General features: G+C 39.1%; 1 protein-coding gene across 1 annotated transcript in view; it reads right to left on the reverse strand.

The window, feature by feature from the left end:
- LOC138306582 (uncharacterized) overlaps positions 1–25,148 on the reverse strand; it is a 48,891-nt gene that overhangs the window by 16,150 nt on the left and 7,593 nt on the right. The gene's annotated exons all lie outside the window — the stretch shown is intronic.

Consider the following 25,148-nt stretch of genomic DNA (forward strand, 5'->3'; position numbering starts at 1 on the left):
CCTACTTACCCAGACACACCTACTTACCCAGACACCCCTACTTACCCAGACACCCCCTACTTACCCAGACACACCTACTTACCCAGACACACCTACTTACCCAGACACCCCTACTTACCCAGACAACACCTACTTACCCAGACACCCTACTTACCCAGACACCCCTACTTACCCACACCCTACTTACCCCTACTTACCCAGACACCCCTACTTACCCAGACAACCCCTACTTACCCAGACACCCCTACTTACCCAGACACCCCTACTTACCCAGACACCCCTACTTACCCAGACACACCCCTACTTACCCAGACACCCCTACTTACCCAGACACCCCTACTTACCCAGACACACCTACTTACCCAGACACCCCTACTTACCCAGACACCCCTACTTACCCAGACACCCCTACTTACCCAGACACCCCTACTTACCCAGACACACACCTACTTACCCAGACACCCCTACTTACCCAGACACCCCTACTTACCCAGACACCCTACTTACCCAGACACCCCTACTTACCCAGACACACCTACTTACCCAGACACACCTACTTACCCAGACACCCCTACTTACCCAGACACACCTACTTACCCAGACACCCCTACTTACCCAGACACACCTACTTACCCAGACGGCCCAGACACACCTACTTACCCAGACACCCCTACTTACCCAGACACACCTACTTACCCAGACACCCCTACTTACCCAGACACCCCTACTTACCCAGACACACCTACTTACCCAGACACACCTACTTACCCAGACACCCCTACTTACCCAGACACACCTACTTACCCAGACACCCCTACTTACCCAGACACACCTACTTACCCAGACACCCCTACTTACCCAGACACCCCTACTTACCCAGACACACCTACTTACCCAGACACACCTACTTACCCAGACACCCCTACTTACCCAGACACACCTACTTACCCAGACACCCCTACTTACCCAGACACCCCTACTTACCCAGACACCCCTACTTACCCAGACACACCTACTTACCCAGACACCCCTACTTACCCAGACACCCCTACTTACCCAGACACACCTACTTACCCAGACACACCTACTTACCCAGACACCCCTACTTACCCAGACACCCCTACTTACCCAGACACCCCTACTTACCCAGACACCCCTACTTACCCAGACACCCCTACTTACCCAGACACCCCTACTTACCCAGACACACCTACTTACCCAGACACCCCTACTTACCCAGACACACCTACTTACCCAGACACCCCTACTTACCCAGACACACCTACTTACCCAGACACCCCTACTTACCCAACACCCCTACTTACCCAGACACACCTACTTACCCAGACACCCCTACTTACCCAGACACAACCTACTTACCCAGACACACCTACTTACCCAGACACACCTACTTACCCAGACACCCCTACTTACCCAGACACCCCTACTTACTTACCCAGACACTACCTACTTACCCAGACACACCTACTTACCCAGACACCCCTACTTACCCAGACACCCCTACTTACCCAGACACACCTACTTACCCAGACACCCCTACTTACCCAGACACACCTACTTACCCAGACACCCCTACTTACCCAGACACCCCTACTTACCCAGACACACCTACTTACCCAGACACCCCTACTTACCCAGACACACCTACTTACCCAGACACCCCTACTTACCCAGACACCCCTACTTACCCAGACACACCTACTTACCCAGACACCCCTACTTACCCAGACACCCCTACTTACCTACTTACCCAGACACACCTACTTACCCAGACACCCCTACTTACCCAGACACACCTACTTACCCAGACACCCCTACTTACCCAGACACCCCTACTTACCCAGACACCCCTACTTACCCAGACACACCTACTTACCCAGACACACCTACTTACCCAGACACACCTACTTACCCAGACACCCCTACTTACCCAGACACACCTACTTACCCAGACACCCCTACTTACCCAGACACCCCTACTTACCCAGACACCCCTACTTACCCAGACACCCCTACTTACCCAGACAACCCCTACTTACCCAGACACACCTACTTACCCAGACACACCTACTTACCCAGACACCCTACTTACCCAGACACACCTACTTACCCAGACACCCCTACTTACCCAGACACACCTACTTACCCAGACACCCCTACTTACCCAGACACCCCTACTTACCCCAGACACACCTACTTACCCAGACACCCCTACTTACCCAGACACCCCTACTTACCCAGACACCCCTACTTACCCAGACACCCCTACTTACCCAGACACCCCTACTTACCCAGAACACCCCTACTTACCCAGACACACCCTACTTACCCAGAACACCCCTACTTACCCAGACACACCTACTTACCCAGACACCCCTACTTACCCAGACACCCCTACTTACCCAGACACCCCTACTTACCCAGACAACCCCTACTTACCCAGACACCCCTACTTACCCAGACACCCCTACTTACCCAGACACACCCTACTTACCCAGACACCCCTACTTACCCAGACACACCTACTTACCCAGACACACCTACTTACCCAGACACCCCTACTTACCCAGACACCCCTACTTACCCAGAACACCCTACTTACCCAGACACCCCCTACTTACCCAGACACCCCTACTTACCCAGACACCCCTACTTACCCAGACACACCTACTTACCCAGACACCCCTACTTACCCAGACACCCCTACTTACCCAGACACCCCTACTTACCCAGACACCCCTACTTACCCAGACACCCCTACTTACCCAGACACCCCTACTTACCCAGACACCCCTACTTACCCAGACACACCTACTTACCCAGGACACCCTACTTACCCAGACACACCTACTTACCCAGACACACCTACTTACCCAGACACACCTACTTACCCAGACACCCCTACTTACCCAGACATCCCCTACTTAACCCAGACACCCCTACTTACCCAGACACCCCTACTTACCCAGTACACACCTACTTACCCAGACACACCTACTTACCCAGACACCCTGTGTTTCCCAACTCTAATACACAACGACAATACTGTCCTGGTAACACATCAATTATATCTGTACAAATATTAACTCTGTCCCCACCTCTACGTGGTAATACTGTCCTGGTAACACATCAATTATATCTGTACAAATATTAACTCTGTCCCCACCTCTACGTGGTAATACTGTCCTGGTAATACACATCAATTATATCTGTACAAATATTAACTCTGTTCCCCACCTCTACGTGGTAATACTGTCCTGGTAACACATCAATTATATCTGTACAAATATTAACTCTGTTCCCACCTCTACGTGGTGATACTGTCCTGGTAATACATCAATTATATCTGTACAAATATTAACTCTGTTCCCACCTCTACGTGGTGATACTGTCCTGGTAACACATCAATTATAACTGTACAAATATTAACTCTGTTCCCACCTCTATGTGGTAATACTGTCCTGGTAACACATCAATTATATCTGTACAAATATTAACTCTGTTTCCCACCTCTACGTGGTAATACTGTCCTGGTAATACATCAATTATATCTGTACAAATATTAACTCTGTTTCCCACCTCTACGTGGTAATACTGTCCTGGTAACACATCAATTATATCTGTACAAATATTAACTCTGTCCCCACCTCTACGTGGTAATACTGTCCTGGTAACACATCAATTATATCTGTACAAATATTAACTCTGTCCCCACCTCTACGTGGTAATACTGTCCTGGTAACACAACATCAATTATATCTGTACAAATATTAACTCTGTCCCCACCTCTACGTGGTAATACTGTCCTGGTAACACATCAATTATATCTGTACAAATATTAACTCTGTCCCCACCTCTACGTGGTAATACTGTCCTGGTAACACATCAATTATATCTGTACAAATATTAACTCTGTCCCACCTCTACGTGGTAATACTGTCCTGGTAACACATCAATTATATCTGTACAAATATTAACTCTGTCCCCACCTCTACGTGGTAATACTGTCCTGGTAACACATCAATTATATCTGTACAAATATTAACTCTGTCCCCACCTCTACGTGGTAATACTGTCCTGGTTACACATCAATTATAACTGAACAAATATTAACTCTGTCCCCTCCTCTACGTGGTAATACTGTCCTGGTTACACATCAATTATAACTGAACAAATATTAACTCTGTCCCCATCTCTCCGTGGTAATACTGTCCTGGTAACACATCAATTATATCTGTACAAATATTAACTCTGTCCCCACCTCTACGTGGTAATACTGTCCTGGTAACACATCAATTATATCTGTACAAATATTAACTCTGTCCCCACCTCTACGTGGTGATACTGTCCTGGTAATACATCAATTATATCTGTACAAATATTAACTCTGTCCCCACCTCTACGTGGTAATACTGTCCTGGTAACACATCAATTATATCTGTACAAATATTAACTCTGTCCCCACCTCTACGTGGTAATACTGTCCTGGTAACACATCAATTATATCTGTACAAATATTAACTCTGTCCCCACCTCTACGTGGTAATACTGTCCTGGTAATACATCAATTATATCTGTACAAATATTAACTCTGTCCCCACCTCTACGTGGTAATACTGTCCTGGTAACACATCAATTATATCTGTACAAATATTAACTCTGTCACCACCTCTACGTGGTAATACTGTCCTGGTAACACATCAATTATATCTGTACAAATATTAACTCTGTCACCACCTCTACGTGGTAATACTGTCCTGGTAACACATCAATTATATCTGTACAAATATTAACTCTGTCCCCACCTCTACGTGGTAATACTGTCCTGGTAACACATCAATTATATCTGTACAAATATTAACTCTGTCCCCACCTCTACGTGGTAATACTGTCCTGGTAACACATCAATTATATCTGTACAAATATTAACTCTGTCCCCACCTCTACGTGGTAATACTGTCCTGGTAACACATCAATTATATCTGTACAAATATTAACTCTGTCCCCACCTCTACGTGGTAATACTGTCCTGGTAACACATCAATTATATCTGTACAAATATTAACTCTGTTTCCCACCTCTACGTGGTAATACTGTCCTGGTAATACATCAATTATATCTGTACAAATATTACCTCTGTTCCCCACCTCTACGTGGTAATACTGTCCTGGTAACACATCAATTATATCTGTACAAATATTAACTCTGTCCCCACCTCTACGTGGTAATACTGTCCTGGTAACACATCAATTATATCTGTACAAATATTAACTCTGTCCCCACCTCTACGTGGTAATACTGTCCTGGTAACACATCAATTATATCTGTACAAATATTAACTCTTTCCCCACCTCTACGTGGTAATACTGTCCTGGTAACACATCAATTATATCTGTACAAATATTAAACTCTTTCCCCACCTCTACGTGGTAATACTGTCCTGGTAATACATCAATTATATCTGTACAAATATTAAACTCTGTCCCCACCTCTACGTGGTAATACTGTCCTGGTAATACATCAATTATATCTGTACAAATATTAACTCTGTCCCCACCTCTACGTGGTAATACTGTCCTGGTAATACATCAATTATATCTGTACAAATATTAAACTCTGTTCCCCACCTCTACGTGGTAATACTGTCCTGGTAACACATCAATTATATCTGTACAAATATTAACTCTGTCCCCACCTCTACGTGGTAATACTGTCCTGGTAATACATCAATTATATCTGTACAAATATTAACTCTGTCCCCACCTCTACGTGGTAATACTGTCCTGGTAACACATCAATTATATCTGTACAAATATTAACTCTGTCCCCACCTCTACGTGGTAATACTGTCCTGGTAATACATCAATTATATCTGTACAAATATTAACTCTGTCCCCACCTCTACGTGGTAATACTGTCCTGGTAACACATCAATATATATCTGTACAAATATTAACTCTGTCCCCACCTCTACGTGGTAATACTGTCCTGGTAATACATCAATTATATCTGTACAAATATAAACTCTGTCCCCACCTCTACGTGGTAATACTGTCCTGGTAATACATCAATTATATCTGTACAAATATTAACTCTGTTCCCCACCTCTACGTGGTAATACTGTCCTGGTAATACATCAATTATATCTGTACAAATATTAACTCTGTTCCCCACCTCTACGTGGTAATACTGTCCTGGTAATACATCAAGTATATCTGTACAAATATTAAATCTTTCCCCACCTCTACGTGGTAATACTGTCCTGGTAACACATCAAGTATATCTGTACAAATATTAAATCTTTCCCCACCTCTACGTGGTAATACTGTCCTGGTAATACATCAATTATATCTGTACAAATATTAACTCTGTCCCCACCTCTACGTGGTAATACTGTCCTGGTAATACATCAATTATATCTGTACAAATATTAACTCTGTCCCCACCTCTACGTGGTAATACTGTCCTGGTAACACATCAATTATATCTGTACAAATATTAACTCTGTCCCCACCTCTACGTGGTAATACTGTCCTGGTAATACATCAATTATATCTGTACAAATATTAACTCTGTTCCCCACCTCTACGTGGTAATACTGTCCTGGTAACACATCAAGTATATCTGTACAAATATTAAATCTAACACCTTTCCCCACCTCTACGTGGTAATACTGTCCTGGTAACACATCATTTATATCTGTACAAATATTAATTCTGTTCCCCACCTCTACGTGGTAATACTGTCCTGGTAACACATCAATTATATCTGTACAAATATTAACTCTGTGCCCCACCTCTACGTGGTAATACTGTCCTGGTTACACATCAATTATATCTGTACAAATATTAACTCTGTCACCACCTCTACATGGTGATACTGTCCTGGTAACACATCAATTATATCTGTACAAATATAAACTCTGTCACCACCTCTACGTGGTGATACTGTCCTGGTAACACATCAATTATATCTGTACAAATATTAACTCTGTCCCCACCTCTACGTGGTAATACTGTCCTGGTAACACATCAATTATATCTGTACAAATATTAACTCTGTCACCACCTCTACGTGGTAATACCGTCCAGGTAACACATCAATTATATCTGTACAAATATTAACTCTGTCCCCACCTCTACGTGGTAATACTGTCCTGGTAATACATCAATTATATCTGTACAAATATTAACTCTGTCCCCACCTCTACGTGGTAATACTGTCCTGGTAACACATCAATTATATCTGTACAAATATTAACTCTGTCCCACCTCTACGTGGTAATACTGTCCTGGTAACACATCAATTATATCTGTACAAATATTAACTCTGTCCCCACCTCTACGTGGTAATACTGTCCTGGTAACACATCAATTATATCTGTACAAATATTAACTCTGTCCCCACCTCTACGTGGTAATACTGTCCTGGTAACACATCAATTATATCTGTACAAATATTAACTCTGTCCCCACCTCTACGTGGTAATACTGTCCTGGTAACACATCAATTATATCTGTACAAATATTAACTCTGTCCCCACCTCTACGTGGTAATACTGTCCTGGTAACACATCAATTATATCTGTACAAATATTAACTCTGTCCCCACCTCTACGTGGTAATACTGTCCTGGTAACACATCAATTATATCTGTACAAATATTAACTCTGTTCCCCACCTCTACGTGGTAATACTGTCCTGGTAACACATCAATTATATCTGTACAAATATTAATCTGTCCCACCTCTACGTGGTAATACTGTCCTGGTAACATCAATTATATCTGTACAAATATTAACTCTGTCCCCACCTCTACGTGGTAATACTGTCCTGGTAATACATCAATTATATCTGTACAAATATTAACTCTGTCCCCACCTCTACGTGGTAATACTGTCCTGGTAACACATCAATTATATCTGTACAAATATTAACTCTTTCCCCACCTCTACGTGGTGATACTGTCCTGGTAATACATCAATTATATCTGTACAAATATAAACTCTGTCCCCACCTCTACGTGGTAATACTGTCCTGGTAATACATCAATTATATCTGTACAAATATTAACTCTGTCCCCACCTCTACGTGGTAATACTGTCCTGGTAACACATCAATTATATCTGTACAAATATTAACTCTGTTCCCCACCTCTACGTGGTAATACTGTCCTGGTAACACATCAATTATATCTGTACAAATATTAACTCTGTCCCCACCTCTACGTGGTAATACTGTCCTGGTAACACATCAATTATATCTGTACAAATATAAACTCTGTCCCCACCTCTACGTGGTGATACTGTCCTGGTAATACATCAATTATATCTGTACAAATATTAACTCTGTCCCCACCTCTACGTGGTAATACTGTCCTGGTAACACATCAATTATATCTGTACAAATATTAACTCTGTCCCCACCTCTACGTGGTAATACTGTCCTGGTAACACATCAATTATATCTGTACAAATATTAAACTCTGTCCCCACCTCTACGTGGTAATACTGTCCTGGTAACACATCAATTATATCTGTACAAATATTAACTCTATCCCCACCTCTACGTGGTAATACTGTCCTGGTAACACATCAATTATATCTGTACAAATATTAACTCTGTCCCCACCTCTACGTGGTGATACTGTCCTGGTAACACATCAATTATATCTGTACAAATATTAACTCTGTCCCCACCTCTACGTGGTAATACTGTCCTGGTAACACATCAATTATATCTGTACAAATATTAACTCTGTCCCCACCTCTACGTGGTGATACTGTCCTGGTAATACATCAATTATATCTGTACAAATATTAACTCTGTTCCCCACCTCTACGTGGTAATACTGTCCTGGTAACACATCAAGTATATCTGTACAAATATTAAACTCTTTCCCCACCTCTACGTGGTAATACTGTCCTGGTAATACATCAATTATATCTGTACAAATATTAAATCTTTCCCCACCTCTACGTGGTAATACTGTCCTGGTAATACATCAATTATATCTGTACAAATATTAACTCTGTTCCCCACCTCTACGTGGTAATACTGTCCTGGTAATACATCAATTATATCTGTACAAATATTAACTCTTTCCCCACCTCTACGTGGTAATACTGTCCTGGTAATACATCAATTATATCTGTACAAATATTAACTCTGTTCCCCACCTCTACGTGGTAATACTGTCCTGGTAATACATCAAGTATATCTGTACAAATATTAAATCTTTCCCCACCTCTACGTGGTGATACTGTCCTGGTAATACATCAATTATATCTGTACAAATATTAACTCTTTCCCCACCTCTACGTGGTAATACTGTCCTGTAACACATCAAGTGTATCTGGTACAAAATATTAAATCTTTCCCCACCTCTACGTGGTAATACTGTCCTGGTAATACATCAAGTATATCTGTACAAATATTAAATCTTTCCCCACCTCTACGTGGTGATACTGTCCTGGTAATACATCAATTATATCTGTACAAATATTAACTCTGTTCCCCACCTCTACGTGGTAATACTGTCCTGGTAACACATCAATTATATCTGTACAAATATTAACTCTGTCCCCACCTCTACGTGGTAATACTGTCCTGGTAACACATCAATTATATCTGTACAAATATTAACTCTGTCCCCACCTCTACGTGGTAATACTGTCCTGGTAACACATCAATTATATCTGTACAAATATTAACTCTGTTCCCCACCTCTACGTGGTAATACTGTCCTGGTAACACATCAAGTATATCTGTACAAATATTAAATCTTTCCCCACCTCTACGTGGTAATACTGTCCTGGTAACACATCAATTATATCTGTACAAATATTAACTCTGTCCCCACCTCTACGTGGTAATACTGTCCTGGTAACACATCAATTATATCTGTACAAATATAAACTCTGTCCCCACCTCTACGTGGTAATACTGTCCTGGTAACACATCAATTATATCTGTACAAATATTAAATAACTCTGTCCCCACCTCTACGCGGTAATACTGTCCTGGTAACACATCAATTATATCTGTACAAATATTAACTCTGTCCCCACCTCTACGTGGTAATACTGTCCTGGTAACACATCAATTATATCTGTACAAATATTAACTCTGTCCCCACCTCTACGTGGTAATACTGTCCTGGTAACACATCAATTATATCTGTACAAATATTAACTCTGTCCCCACCTCTACGTGGTAATACTGTCCTGGTAACACATCAATTATATCTGTACAAATATTAACTCTGTCCCCACCTCTACGTGGTAATACTGTCCTGGTAATACATCAATTATATCTGTACAAATATTAACTCTGTCCCCACCTCTACGTGGTAATACTGTCCTGGTAACACATCAATTATATCTGTACAAATATTAACTCTGTCACCACCTCTACGTGGTAATACTGTCCTGGTTACACATCAATATATATCTGTACAAATATTAACTCTGTCCCCACCTCTACGTGGTAATACTGTCCTGGTAACACATCAATTATATCTGTACAAATATAAACTCTGTCCCCACCTCTACGTGGTAATACTGTCCTGGTAACACATCAATTATATCTGTACAAATATTAACTCTGTCCCCACCTCTACGTGGTAATACTGTCCTGGTAATACATCAATTATATCTGTACAAATATTAACTCTGTCCCCACCTCTACGTGGTAATACTGTCCTGGTAACACATCAATTATATCTGTACAAATATTAACTCTGTCCCCACCTCTACGTGGTACATAGGGCTGTCCTGGTAACACATCAATTATATCTGTACAAATATTAACTCTGTCCCCACCTCTACGTGGTAATACTGTCCTGGTAACACATCAATTATATCTGTACAAATATTAACTCTGTCCCCACCTCTACGTGGTAATACTGTCCTGGTAACACATCAATTATATCTGTACAAATATTAACTCTGTCCCCACCTCTACGTGGTAATACTGTCCTGGTAACACATCAATTATATCTGTACAAATATAAACTCTGTCCCCACCTCTACGTGGTAATACTGTCCTGGTAACACATCAATTATATCTGTACAAATATTAACTCTGTCCCCACCTCTACGTGTAACTGTCCTGGTAAACATCAATTATATCTGTACAAATATTAACTCTGTCCCCCACCTCTACGTGGTGATACTGTCCTGGTAATACATCAATTATATCTGTACAAATATTAACTCTGTTCCCCACCTCTACGTGGTAATACTGTCCTGGTAACACATCAAGTATATCTGTACAAATATTAAATCTTTCCCCACCTCTACGTGGTAATACTGTCCTGGTAATACATCAAGTATATCTGTACAAATATTAAATCTTTCCCCACCTCTACGTGGTGATACTGTCCTGGTAATACATCAATTATATCTGTACAAATATTAACTCTGTTCCCCACCTCTACGTGGTAATACTGTCCTGGTAACACATCAATTATATCTGTACAAATATTAAATCTTTCCCCACCTCTACGTGGTGATACTGTCCTGGTAATACATCAATTATATCTGTACAAATATTAACTCTGTCCCCACCTCTACGTGGTGATACTGTCCTGGTAATACATCAATTATATCTGTACAAATATTAACTCTGTTCCCCACCTCTACGTGGTAATACTGTCCTGGTAATACATCAAGTATATCTGTACAAATATTAAATCTTTCCCCACCTCTACGTGGTAATACTGTCCTGGTAACACATCAATTATATCTGTACAAATATTAACTCTGTCCCCACCTCTACGTGGTAATACTGTCCTGGTAACACATCAATTATATCTGTACAAATATTAAACTCTGTCCCCACCTCTACGTGGTAATACTGTCCTGGTAACACATCAATTATATCTGTACAAATATTAACTCTGTCCCCACCTCTACGTGGTAATACTGTCCTGGTAATACATCAATTATATATCTGTACAAATATTAACTCTGTTCCCCACCTCTACGTGGTAATACTGTCCTGGTAACACATCAATTATATCTGTACAAATATTAACTCTGTCCCCACCTCTACGTGGTAATACTGTCCTGGTAACACATCAATTATATCTGTACAAATATTAACTCTGTCCCCACCTCTACGTGGTAATACTGTCCTGGTAATACATCAATTATATCTGTACAAATATTAACTCTGTTTCCCACCTCTACGTGGTAATACTGTCCTGGTAATACATCAATTATATCTGTACAAATATTAACTCTGTCCCCACCTCTACGTGGTAATACTGTCCTGGTAACACATCAATTATATCTGTACAAATATTAAACTCTGTCCCCACCTCTACGTGGTAATACTGTCCTGGTAACACATCAATTATATCTGTACAAATATTAACTCTGTCCCCACCTCTACGTGGTAATACTGTCCTGGTAATACATCAATTATATCTGTACAAATATTAACTCTGTCCCCACCTCTACGTGGTAATACTGTCCTGGTAACACATCAATTATATCTGTACAAATATTAACTCTGTCCCCACCTCTACGTGGTGATACTGTCCTGGTAACACATCAATTATATCTGTACAAATATTAACTCTGTTCCCCACCTCTACGTGGTAATACTGTCCTGGTAACACATCAATTATATCTGTACAAATATTAACTCTGTCCCCACCTCTACGTGGTAATACTGTCCTGGTAAAAACATCAATTATATCTGTACAAATATTAACTATAAACTCTGTCCCCACCTCTACGTGGTAATACTGTCCTGGTAATACATCAATTATATCTGTACAAATATTAACTCTGTCCCCACCTCTACGTGGTAATACTGTCCTGGTAACACATCAATTATATCTGTACAAATATTAACTCTGTCCCCACCTCTACGTGGTAATACTGTCCTGGTAATACATCAATTATATCTGTACAAATATTAACTCTGTTCCCCACCTCTACGTGGTAATACTGTCCTGGTAACACATCAATGTTATATCTGAAACACAAATATATATAAACTCTGTCCCCACCTCTACGTGGTAATACTGTCCTGGTAACACATCAATTATATCTGTACAAATATTAACTTGTCCCACCTCTACGTGGTATACTGTCCTGGTAACATAATATCTGTACGTCGTTCCCACCTCTACGTGGTAATACTGTCCTGGTAACACATCAAGTATATCTGTACAAATATTAACTCTGTCCCCACCTCTACGTGGTAATACTGTCCTGGTAATACATCAATTATATCTGTACAAATATTAACTCTGTTCCCCACCTCTACGTGGTAATACTGTCCTGGTAATACATCAATTATATCTGTACAAATATTAACTCTGTTCCCCACCTCTACGTGGTAATACTGTCCTGGTAATACATCAATTATATCTGTACAAATATTAACTCTGTCCCCACCTCTACGTGGTAATACTGTCCTGGTAACACATCAATTATATCTGTACAAATATTAAACTCTGTCCCCACCTCTACGTGGTAATACTGTCCTGGTAACATCAATTATATCTGTACAAATATTAACTCTGTCCCCACCTCTACGTGGTAATACTGTCCTGGTAAACATCAATTATATCTGTACAAATATTAACTCTGTCCCCACCTCTACGTGGTAATACTGTCCTGGTAACACATCAATTATATCTGTACAAATATTAACTCTGTCCCCACCTCTACGTGGTAATACTGTCCTGGTAATACATCAATTATATCTGTACAAATATTAACTCTGTCCCCACCTCTACGTGGTAATACTGTCCTGGTAATACATCAATTATATCTGTACAAATATTAACTCTGTTCCCCACCTCTACGTGGTAATACTGTCCTGGTAACACATCAATTATATCTGTACAAATATTAACTCTGTTCCCCACCTCTACGTGGTAATACTGTCCTGGTAACACATCAATTATATCTGTACAAATATTAACTCTGTCCCCACCTCTACGTGGTAATACTGTCCTGGTAATACATCAATTATATCTGTACAAATATTAACTCTGTCCCCACCTCTACGTGGTAATACTGTCCTGGTAACACATCAATTATATCTGTACAAATATTAACTCTGTCCCCACCTCTACGTGGTAATACTGTCCTGGTAACACATCAATTATATCTGTACAAATATTAACTCTGTCCCCACCTCTACGTGGTAATACTGTCCTGGTAATACATCAATTATATCTGTACAAATATAAACTCTGTCCCCACCTCTACGTGGTAATACTGTCCTGGTAACACATCAATTATATCTGTACAAATATTAACTCTGTCCCCACCTCTACGTGGTAATACTGTCCTGGTAATACATCAATTATATCTGTACACAAATATTAAACTCTGTTCCCCACCTCTACGTGGTAATACTGTCCTGGTAACACATCAATTATATCTGTACAAATATTAACTCTGTTCCCCACCTCTACGTGGTAATACTGTCCTGGTAACACATCAAGTATATCTGTACAAATATTAAATCTTTCCCCACCTCTACGTGGTAATACTGTCCTGGTAATACATCAAGTATATCTGTACAAATATTAAATCTTTCCCCACCTCTACGTGGTAATACTGTCCTGGTAATACATCAATTATATCTGTACAAATATTAACTCTTTCCCCACCTCTACGTGGTGATACTGTCCTGGTAATACATCAATTATATCTGTACAAATATAAACTCTGTTCCCCACCTCTACGTGGTGGTAATACTGTCCTGGTAATACATCAATATATCTGTACAAATATTAAACTCTTTCCCCACCTCTACGTGGTAATACTGTCCTGGTAACACATCAATATATCTGTACAAATATTAACTCTGTTCCCCACCTCTACGTGGTAATACTGTCCTGGTAATACATCAATATATCTGTACAAATATTAACTCTGTTCCCCACCTCTACGTGGTAATACTGTCCTGGTAACACATCAAGTATATCTGTACAAATATTAAATCTTTCCCCACCTCTACGTGGTGATACTGTCCTGGTAATACATCAATTATATCTGTACAAATATAAACTCTGTCCCCACCTCTACGTGGTAATACTGTCCTGGTAATACATCAATTATATCTGTACAAATATTAACTCTGTTCCCCACCTCTACGTGGTAATACTGTCCTGGTAACACATCAATTATATCTGTACAAATATTAAATCTTTCCCCACCTCTACGTGGTAATACTGTCCTGGTAACACATCAATTATATCTGTACAAATATTAACTCTGTCCCCACCTCTACGTGGTAATACTGTCCTGGTAATACATCAATTATATCTGTACAAATATTAACTCTGTTCCCCACCTCTACGTGGTAATACTGTCCTGGTAATACATCAAGTATATCTGTACAAATATTAAATCTTTCCCCACCTCTACGTGGTAATACTGTCCTGGTAACACATCAATTATATCTGTACAAATATTAACTCTGTCCCCACCTCTACGTGGTAATACTGTCCTGGTAACACATCAATTATATCTGTACAAATATTAAATCTTTCCCCACCTCTACGTGGTAATACTGTCCTGGTAATACATCAATTATATCTGTACAAATATTAACTCTGTTCCCCACCTCTACGTGGTAATACTGTCCTGGTAATACATCAATTATATCTGTACAAATATTAACTCTGTTCCCCACCTCTACGTGGTAATACTGTCCTGGTAATACATCAATTATATCTGTACAAATATTAACTCTGTCCCCACCTCTACGTGGTAATACTGTCCTGGTAACACATCAATTATATCTGTACAAATATTAACTCTGTCCCCACCTCTACGTGGTAATACTGTCCTGGTAACACATCAATTATATCTGTACAAATATTAACTCTGTCCCCACCTCTACGTGGTAATACTGTCCTGGTAACACATCAATTATATCTGTACAAATATTAACTCTGTCCCCACCTCTACGTGGTAATACTGTCCTGGTAATACATCAATTATATCTGTACAAATATTAACTCTGTCCCCACCTCTACGTGGTAATACTGTCCTGGTAATACATCAATTATATCTGTACAAATATTAACTCTGTCCCCACCTCTACGTGGTAATACTGTCCTGGTAACACATCAATTATATCTGTACAAATATTAACTCTGTCCCCACCTCTACGTGGTAATACTGTCCTGGTAATACATCAATTATATCTGTACAAATATTAACTCTGTCCCCACCTCTACGTGGTAATACTGTCCTGGTAACACATCAATTATATCTGTACAAATATTAACTCTGTCCCCACCTCTACGTGGTAATACTGTCCTGGTAATACATCAATTATATCTGTACAAATATTAACTCTGTTCCCCACCTCTACGTGGTAATACTGTCCTGGTAACACATCAATTATATCTGTACAAATATTAACTCTGTCCCCACCTCTACGTGGTAATACTGTCCTGGTAACACATCAATTATATCTGTACAAATATTAACTCTGTCCCCACCTCTACGTGGTAATACTGTCCTGGTAACACATCAATTATATCTGTACAAATATTAAAACTCTGTCCCCACCTCTACGTGGTAATACTGTCCTGGTAATACATCAATTATATCTGTACAAATATTAACTCTGTCCCCACCTCTACGTGGTAATACTGTCCTGGTAACACATCAATTATATCTGTACAAATATTAACTCTGTCCCCACCTCTACGTGGTAATACTGTCCTGGTAACACATCAATTATATCTGTACAAATATTAACTCTGTCCCCACCTCTACGTGGTAATACTGTCCTGGTAACACATCAATTATATCTGTACAAATATTAACTCTGTCCCCACCTCTACGTGGTAATACTGTCCTGGTAACACATCAATTATATCTGTACAAATATTAACTCTGTCCCCACCTCTACGTGGTAATACTGTCCTGGTAACACATCAATTATATCTGTACAAATATTAACTCTGTCCCCACCTCTACGTGGTAATACTGTCCTGGTAATACATCAATTATATCTGTACAAATATTAACTCTGTCCCCACCTCTACGTGGTAATACTGTCCTGGTAACACATCAATTATATCTGTACAAATATTAACTCTGTTCCCCACCTCTACGTGGTAATACTGTCCTGGTAACACATCAATATATATCTGTACAAATATTAACTCTGTCCCCACCTCTACGTGGTAATACTGTCCTGGTAACACATCAATTATATCTGTACAAATATTACATATCTGTACAATATAACTCTGTCCCCACCTCTACGTGGTAATACTGTCCTGGTAACACATCAATTATATCTGTACAAATATTAACTCTGTCCCCACCTCTACGTGGTAATACTGTCCTGGTAACACATCAATTATATCTGTACAAATATTAACTCTGTCCCCACCTCTACGTGGTAATACTGTCCTGGTAATACATCAATTATATCTGTACAAATATTAACTCTGTCCCCACCTCTACGTGGTAATACTGTCCTGGTAACACATCAATTATATCTGTACAAATATTAACTCTGTCCCCACCTCTACGTGGTAATACTGTCCTGGTAACACATCAATTATATCTGTACAAATATTAACTCTGTCCCCACCTCTACGTGGTAATACTGTCCTGGTAACACATCAATTATATCTGTACAAATATTAACTCTGTCCCCACCTCTACGTGGTAATACTGTCCTGGTAACACATCAATTATATCTGTACAAATATTAACTCTGTCCCCACCTCTACGTGGTAATACTGTCCTGGTAATACATCAATTATATCTGTACAAATATTAACTCTGTCCCCACCTCTACGTGGTAATACTGTCCTGGTAACACATCAATATATCTGTACAAATATTAACTTTCCCACCTCTACGTGGTAATACTGTCCTGGTAACACATCAATTATATCTGTACAAATATAAACTCTGTCCCCACCTCTACGTGGTAATACTGTCCTGGTAACACATCAATTATATCTGTACAAATATTAACTCTGTCCCCACCTCTACGTGGTAATACTGTCCTGGTAACACATCAATTATATCTGTACAAATATTAACTCTGTCCCCACCTCTACGTGGTAATACTGTCCTGGTAACACATCAATTATATCTGTACAAATATTAACTCTGTCCCCACCTCTACGTGGTAATACTGTCCTGGTAACACATCAATTATATCTGTACAAATATTAACTCTGTCCCCACCTCTACGTGGTAATACTGTCCTGGTTACACATCAATTATATCTGTACAAATATTAACTCTGTCACCACCTCTACATGGTGATACTGTCCTGGTAACACATCAATTATATCTGTACAAATATTAACTCTGTCCCCACCTCTACGTGGTGATACTGTCCTGGTAATACATCAATTATATCTGTACAAATATTAACTCTGTTCCCCACCTCTACGTGGTAATACTGTCCTGGTAACACATCAATTATATCTGTACAAATATTAACTCTGTCCCCACCTCTACGTGGTAATACTGTCCTGGTAATACATCAATTATATCTGTACAAATATTAACTCTGTCCCCACCTCTACGTGGTAATACTGTCCTGGTAACACATCAATTATATCTGTACAAATATTAACTCTGTCCCCACCTCTACGTGGTAATACTGTCCTGGTAACACATCAATTATATCTGTACAAATATTAACTCTGTCCCCACCTCTACGTGGTAATACTGTCCTGGTAACACATCAATTATATCTGTACAAATATTAACTCTGTCCCCACCTCTACGTGGTAATACTGTCCTGGTAATACATCAATTATATCTGTACAAATATTAACTCTGTCCCCACCTCTACGTGGTAATACTGTCCTGGTAATACATCAATTATATCTGTACAAATATTAACTCTGTCCCCACCTCTACGTGGTAATACTGTCCTGGTAACACATCAATTATATCTGTACAAATATTAACTCTGTCCCCACCTCTACGTGGTAATACTGTCCTGGTAACACATCAATTATATCTGTACAAATATTAACTCTGTCCCCACCTCTACGTGGTAATACTGTCCTGGTAACACATCAATTATATCTGTACAAATATTAACTCTGTCCCCACCTCTACGTGGTAATACTGTCCTGGTAACACATCAATTATATCTGTACAAATATAAACTCTGTCCCCACCTCTACGTGGTAATACTGTCCTGGTAACACATCAATTATATCTGTACAAATATTAACTCTGTCCCCACCTCTACGTGGTAATACTGTCCTGGTAACACATCAATTATATCTGTACAAATATTAACTCTGTTCCCCACCTCTACGTGGTAATACTGTCCTGGTAACACATCAATTATATCTGTACAAATATTAACTCTGTCCCCACCTCTACGTGGTAATACTGTCCTGGTAACACATCAATTATATCTGTACAAATATTAACTCTGTCCCCACCTCTACGTGGTAATACTGTCCTGGTAACACATCAATTATATCTGTACAAATATAAACTCTGTCCCCACCCCACCTCTACGTGGTAATACTGTCCTGGTAATACATCAATTATATCTGTACAAATATTAACTCTGTCCCCACCTCTACGTGGTAATACTGTCCTGGTAACACATCAATTATATCTGTACAAATATAAACTCTGTCCCCACCTCTACGTGGTAATACTGTCCTGGTAACACATCAATTATATCTGTACAAATATTAACTCTGTCCCCACCTCTACGTGGTAATACTGTCCTGGTAATACATCAATTATATCTGTACAAATATTAACTCTGTTCCCCACCTCTACGTGGTAATACTGTCCTGGTAACACATCAATTATATCTGTACAAATATTAACTCTGTCCCCACCTCTACGTGGTAATACTGTCCTGGTAATACATCAATTATATCTGTACAAATATTAACTCTGTCCCCACCTCTACGTGGTAATACTGTCCTGGTAACACATCAATTATATCTGTACAAATATTAACTCTGTCCCCACCTCTACGTGGTAATACTGTCCTGGTAATACATCAATTATATCTGTACAAATATTAACTCTGTCCCCACCTCTACGTGGTAATACTGTCCTGGTAATACATCAATTATATCTGTACAAATATTAACTCTGTCCCCACCTCTACGTGGTAATACTGTCCTGGTAACACATCAATTATATCTGTACAAATATTAACTCTGTCCCCACCTCTACGTGGTAATACTGTCCTGGTAACACATCAATTATATCTGTACAAATATTAACTCTGTCCCCACCTCTACGTGGTAATACTGTCCTGGTAACACATCAATTATATCTGTACAAATATTAACTCTGTCCCCACCTCTACGTGGTAATACTGTCCTGGTAACACATCAATTATATCTGTACAAATATTAACTCTGTCCCCACCTCTACGTGGTAATACTGTCCTGGTAACACATCAATTATATCTGTACAAATATAAACTCTGTCCCCACCTCTACGTGGTAATACTGTCCTGGTAACACATCAATTATATCTGTACAAATATTAACTCTGTCCCCACCTCTACGTGGTAATACTGTCCTGGTAACACATCAATTATATCTGTACAAATATTAACTCTGTCCCCACCTCTACGTGGTAATACTGTCCTGGTAATACATCAATTATATCTGTACAAATATTAACTCTGTCCCCACCTCTACGTGGTAATACTGTCCTGGTAACACATCAATTATATCTGTACAAATATTAACTCTGTTCCCACCTCTACGTGGTAATACTGTCCTGGTAATACATCAATTATATCTGTACAAATATTAACTCTGTTCCCCACCTCTACGTGGTAATACTGTCCTGGTAATACATCAATTATATCTGTACAAATATAAACTCTGTCCCCACCTCTACGTGGTAATACTGTCCTGGTAACACATCAATTATATCTGTACAAATATTAACTCTGTCCCCACCTCTACGTGGTGATACTGTCCTGGTAATACATCAATTATATCTGTACAAATATTAACTCTGTTCCCCACCTCTACGTGGTAATACTGTCCTGGTAACACATCAATTATATCTGTACAAATATTAACTCTGTCCCCACCTCTACGTGGTAATACTGTCCTGGTAACACATCAATTATATCTGTACAAATATTAACTCTGTCCCCACCTCTACGTGGTAATACTGTCCTGGTAATACATCAATTATATCTGTACAAATATTAACTCTGTCCCCACCTCTACGTGGTAATACTGTCCTGGTAACACATCAATTATATCTGTACAAATATTAACTCTGTTCCCCACCTCTACGTGGTAATACTGTCCTGGTAACACATCAATTATATCTGTACAAATATTAACTCTGTTCCCCACCTCTACGTGGTAATACTGTCCTGGTAACACATCAAGTATATCTGTACAAATATTAACTCTGTCCCCACCTCTACGTGGTAATACTGTCCTGGTAACACATCAATTATATCTGTACAAATATTAACTCTGTCCCCACCTCTACGTGGTAATACTGTCCTGGTAATACATCAATTATATCTGTACAAATATTAACTCTGTCCCCACCTCTACGTGGTAATACTGTCCTGGTAACACATCAATTATATCTGTACAAATATTAACTCTGTCCCCACCTCTACGTGGTAATACTGTCCTGGTAATACATCAATTATATCTGTACAAATATTAACTATGTCCCCACCTCTACGTGGTAATACTGTCCTGGTAATACATCAATTATATCTGTACAAATATTAAACTCTGTCCCCACCTCTACGTGGTAATACTGTCCTGGTAACACATCAAATATTAACTCTGTTCCCCACCTCTACGTGGTAATACTGTCCTGGTAACACATCAATTATATCTGTACAAATATTAACTCTGTTTCCCACCTCTACGTGGTAATACTGTCCTGGTAATACATCAATTATATCTGTACAAATATTAACTCTGTTTCCCACCTCTACGTGGTAATACTGTCCTGGTAATACATCAATTATATCTGTACAAATATAAACTCTGTTTCCCACCTCTACGTGGTAATACTGTCCTGGTAACACATCAATTATATCTGTACAAATATTAACTCTGTCCCCACCTCTACGTGGTAATACTGTCCTGGTAACACATCAATTATATCTGTACAAATATTAACTCTGTCCCCACCTCTACGTGGTAATACTGTCCTGGTAACACATCAATTATATCTGTACAAATATTAACTCTGTCCCCACCTCTACGTGGTAATACTGTCCTGGTAACACATCAATTATATCTGTACAAATATTAACTCTGTCCCCACCTCTACGTGGTAATACTGTCCTGGTAATACATCAATTATATCTGTACAAATATTAACTCTGTCCCCACCTCTACGTGGTAATACTGTCCTGGTAACACATCAATTATATCTGTACAAATATTAACTCTGTCCCCACCTCTACGTGGTAATACTGTCCTGGTAACACATCAATTATATCTGTACAAATATTAACTCTGTCCCCACCTCTACGTGGTAATACTGTCCTGGTAATACATCAATTATATCTGTACAAATATTAACTCTGTCCCCACCTCTACGTGGTAATACTGTCCTGGTAACACATCAATTATATCTGTACAAATATTAACTATGTCCCCACCTCTACGTGGTAATACTGTCCTGGTAATACATCAATTATATCTGTACAAATATTAACTCTGTCCCCACCTCTACGTGGTAATACTGTCCTGGTAATACATCAATTATATCTGTACAAATATTAACTCTGTCCCCACCTCTACTACGTGGTAATACTGTCCTGGTAACACATCAATTATATCTGTACAAATATTAACTCTGTCCCCACCTCTACGTGGTAATACTGTCCTGGTAACACATCAATTATATCTGTACAAATATTAACTCTGTCCCCACCTCTACGTGGTAATACTGTCCTGGTAACACATCAATTATATCTGTACAAATATTAACTCTGTCCCCACCTCTACGTGGTAATACTGTCCTGGTAATACATCAATTATATCTGTACAAATATTAACTCTGTTCCCCACCTCTACGTGGTAATACTGTCCTGGTAACACATCAATTATATCTGTACAAATATTAACTCTGTTCCCACCTCTACGTGGTGATACTGTCCTGGTAATACATCAATTATATCTGTACAAATATTAACTCTGTCCCCACCTCTACGTGGTAATACTGTCCTGGTAACACATCAATTATATCTGTACAAATATTAACTCTGTTCCCCACCTCTACGTGGTAATACTGTCCTGGTAATACATCAAGTATATCTGTACAAATATTAAATCTTTCCCCACCTCTACGTGGTAAATACTGTCCTGGTAACACATCAATTATATCTGTACAAATATTAACTCTGTCCCCACCTCTACGTGGTAATACTGTCCTGGTAACACATCAATTATATCTGTACAAATATTAACTCTGTCCCCACCTCTACGTGGTAATACTGTCCTGGTAACACATCAATTATATCTGTACAAATATTAACTCTGTTCCCCACCTCTACGTGGTAATACTGTCCTGGTAACACATCAATTATATCTGTACAAATATTAACTCTTTCCCCACCTCTACGTGGTAATACTGTCCTGGTAACACATCAATTATATCTGTACAAATATTAACTCTGTTCCCCACCTCTACGTGGTAATACTGTCCTGGTAACACATCAATTATATCTGTACAAATATTAACTCTGTCCCCACCTCTACGTGGTAATACTGTCCTGGTAATACATCAATTATATCTGTACAAATATTAAACTCTGTTCCCCACCTCTACGTGGTAATACTGTCCTGGTAACACATCAATTATATCTGTACAAATATTAAACTCTGTCCCCACCTCTACGTGGTAATACTGTCCTGGTAACACATCAATTATATCTGTACAAATATTAACTCTGTCCCCACCTCTACGTGGTAATACTGTCCTGGTAATACATCAATTATATCTGTACAAATATTAACTCTGTCCCCACCTCTACGTGGTAATACTGTCCTGGTAATACATCAATTATATCTGTACAAATATTAACTCTGTCCCCACCTCTACGTGGTAATACTGTCCTGGTAACACATCAATTATATCTGTACAAATATTAACTCTGTTCCCACCTCTACGTGGTGATACTGTCCTGGTAATACATCAATTATATCTGTACAAATATTAACTCTGTTCCCACCTCTAGAACTCTTACGTGGTAATACTGTCCTGGGTAACACATCAATTATATCTGTACAAATATTAACTCTGTCCCCCACCTCTACGTGGTAATACTGTCCTGGTAATACATCAATTATATCTGTACAAATATTAACTCTGTCACCACCTCTACGTGGTGATACTGTCCTGGTAACAACAGATATTGTATTATATTATAGGTACCTATATTACAGATATTGTATGTATATTATAGGTATATACAGTAGATGTGTCGTGATTACAGATATTGTATTATATTATAGGTACCCAGGTACCTATACAGTAGATGTGTCGTGATTACAGATATTGTATTATATTATAGGTACCTATACAGTAGATGTGTCGTGATTACAGATATTGTACATTATATTATAGGTACCTATACAGTAGATGTGTCGTGATTACAGATATTGTATGTATATTATAGGTACCTATACAGTAGATGTGTCGTGATTACAGATATTGTATTATATTATAGGTACCTATACAGTAGATGTGTCGTGATTACAGATATTGTATGTATATTATAGGTACCTATACAGTAGATGTGTCGTGATTACAGATATTGTATGTATATTATAGTACCTATACAGTAGATGTGTCGTGATTACAGATATTGTATGTATATTATAGGTACCTATACAGTAGATGTGTCGTGATTACAGATATTGTATTATATTATAGGTACCTATACAGTAGATGTGTCGTGATTACAGATATTGTATTATATTATAGGTACCTATACAGTAGGTGTGTCGTGATTACAGATATTGTATTATATTATAGGTACCTATACAGTAGATGTGTCGTGATTACAGATATTGTATGTATATTATAGGTACCTATACAGTAGATGTGTCGTGATTACAGATATTGTATTATATTATAGGTACCTATACAGATA

Source organism: Argopecten irradians, chromosome 13 (genome assembly GCF_041381155.1).
Source record: "Argopecten irradians isolate NY chromosome 13, Ai_NY, whole genome shotgun sequence".
In the NCBI taxonomy this organism is placed as follows: Eukaryota; Metazoa; Mollusca; class Bivalvia; order Pectinida; family Pectinidae; genus Argopecten; species Argopecten irradians.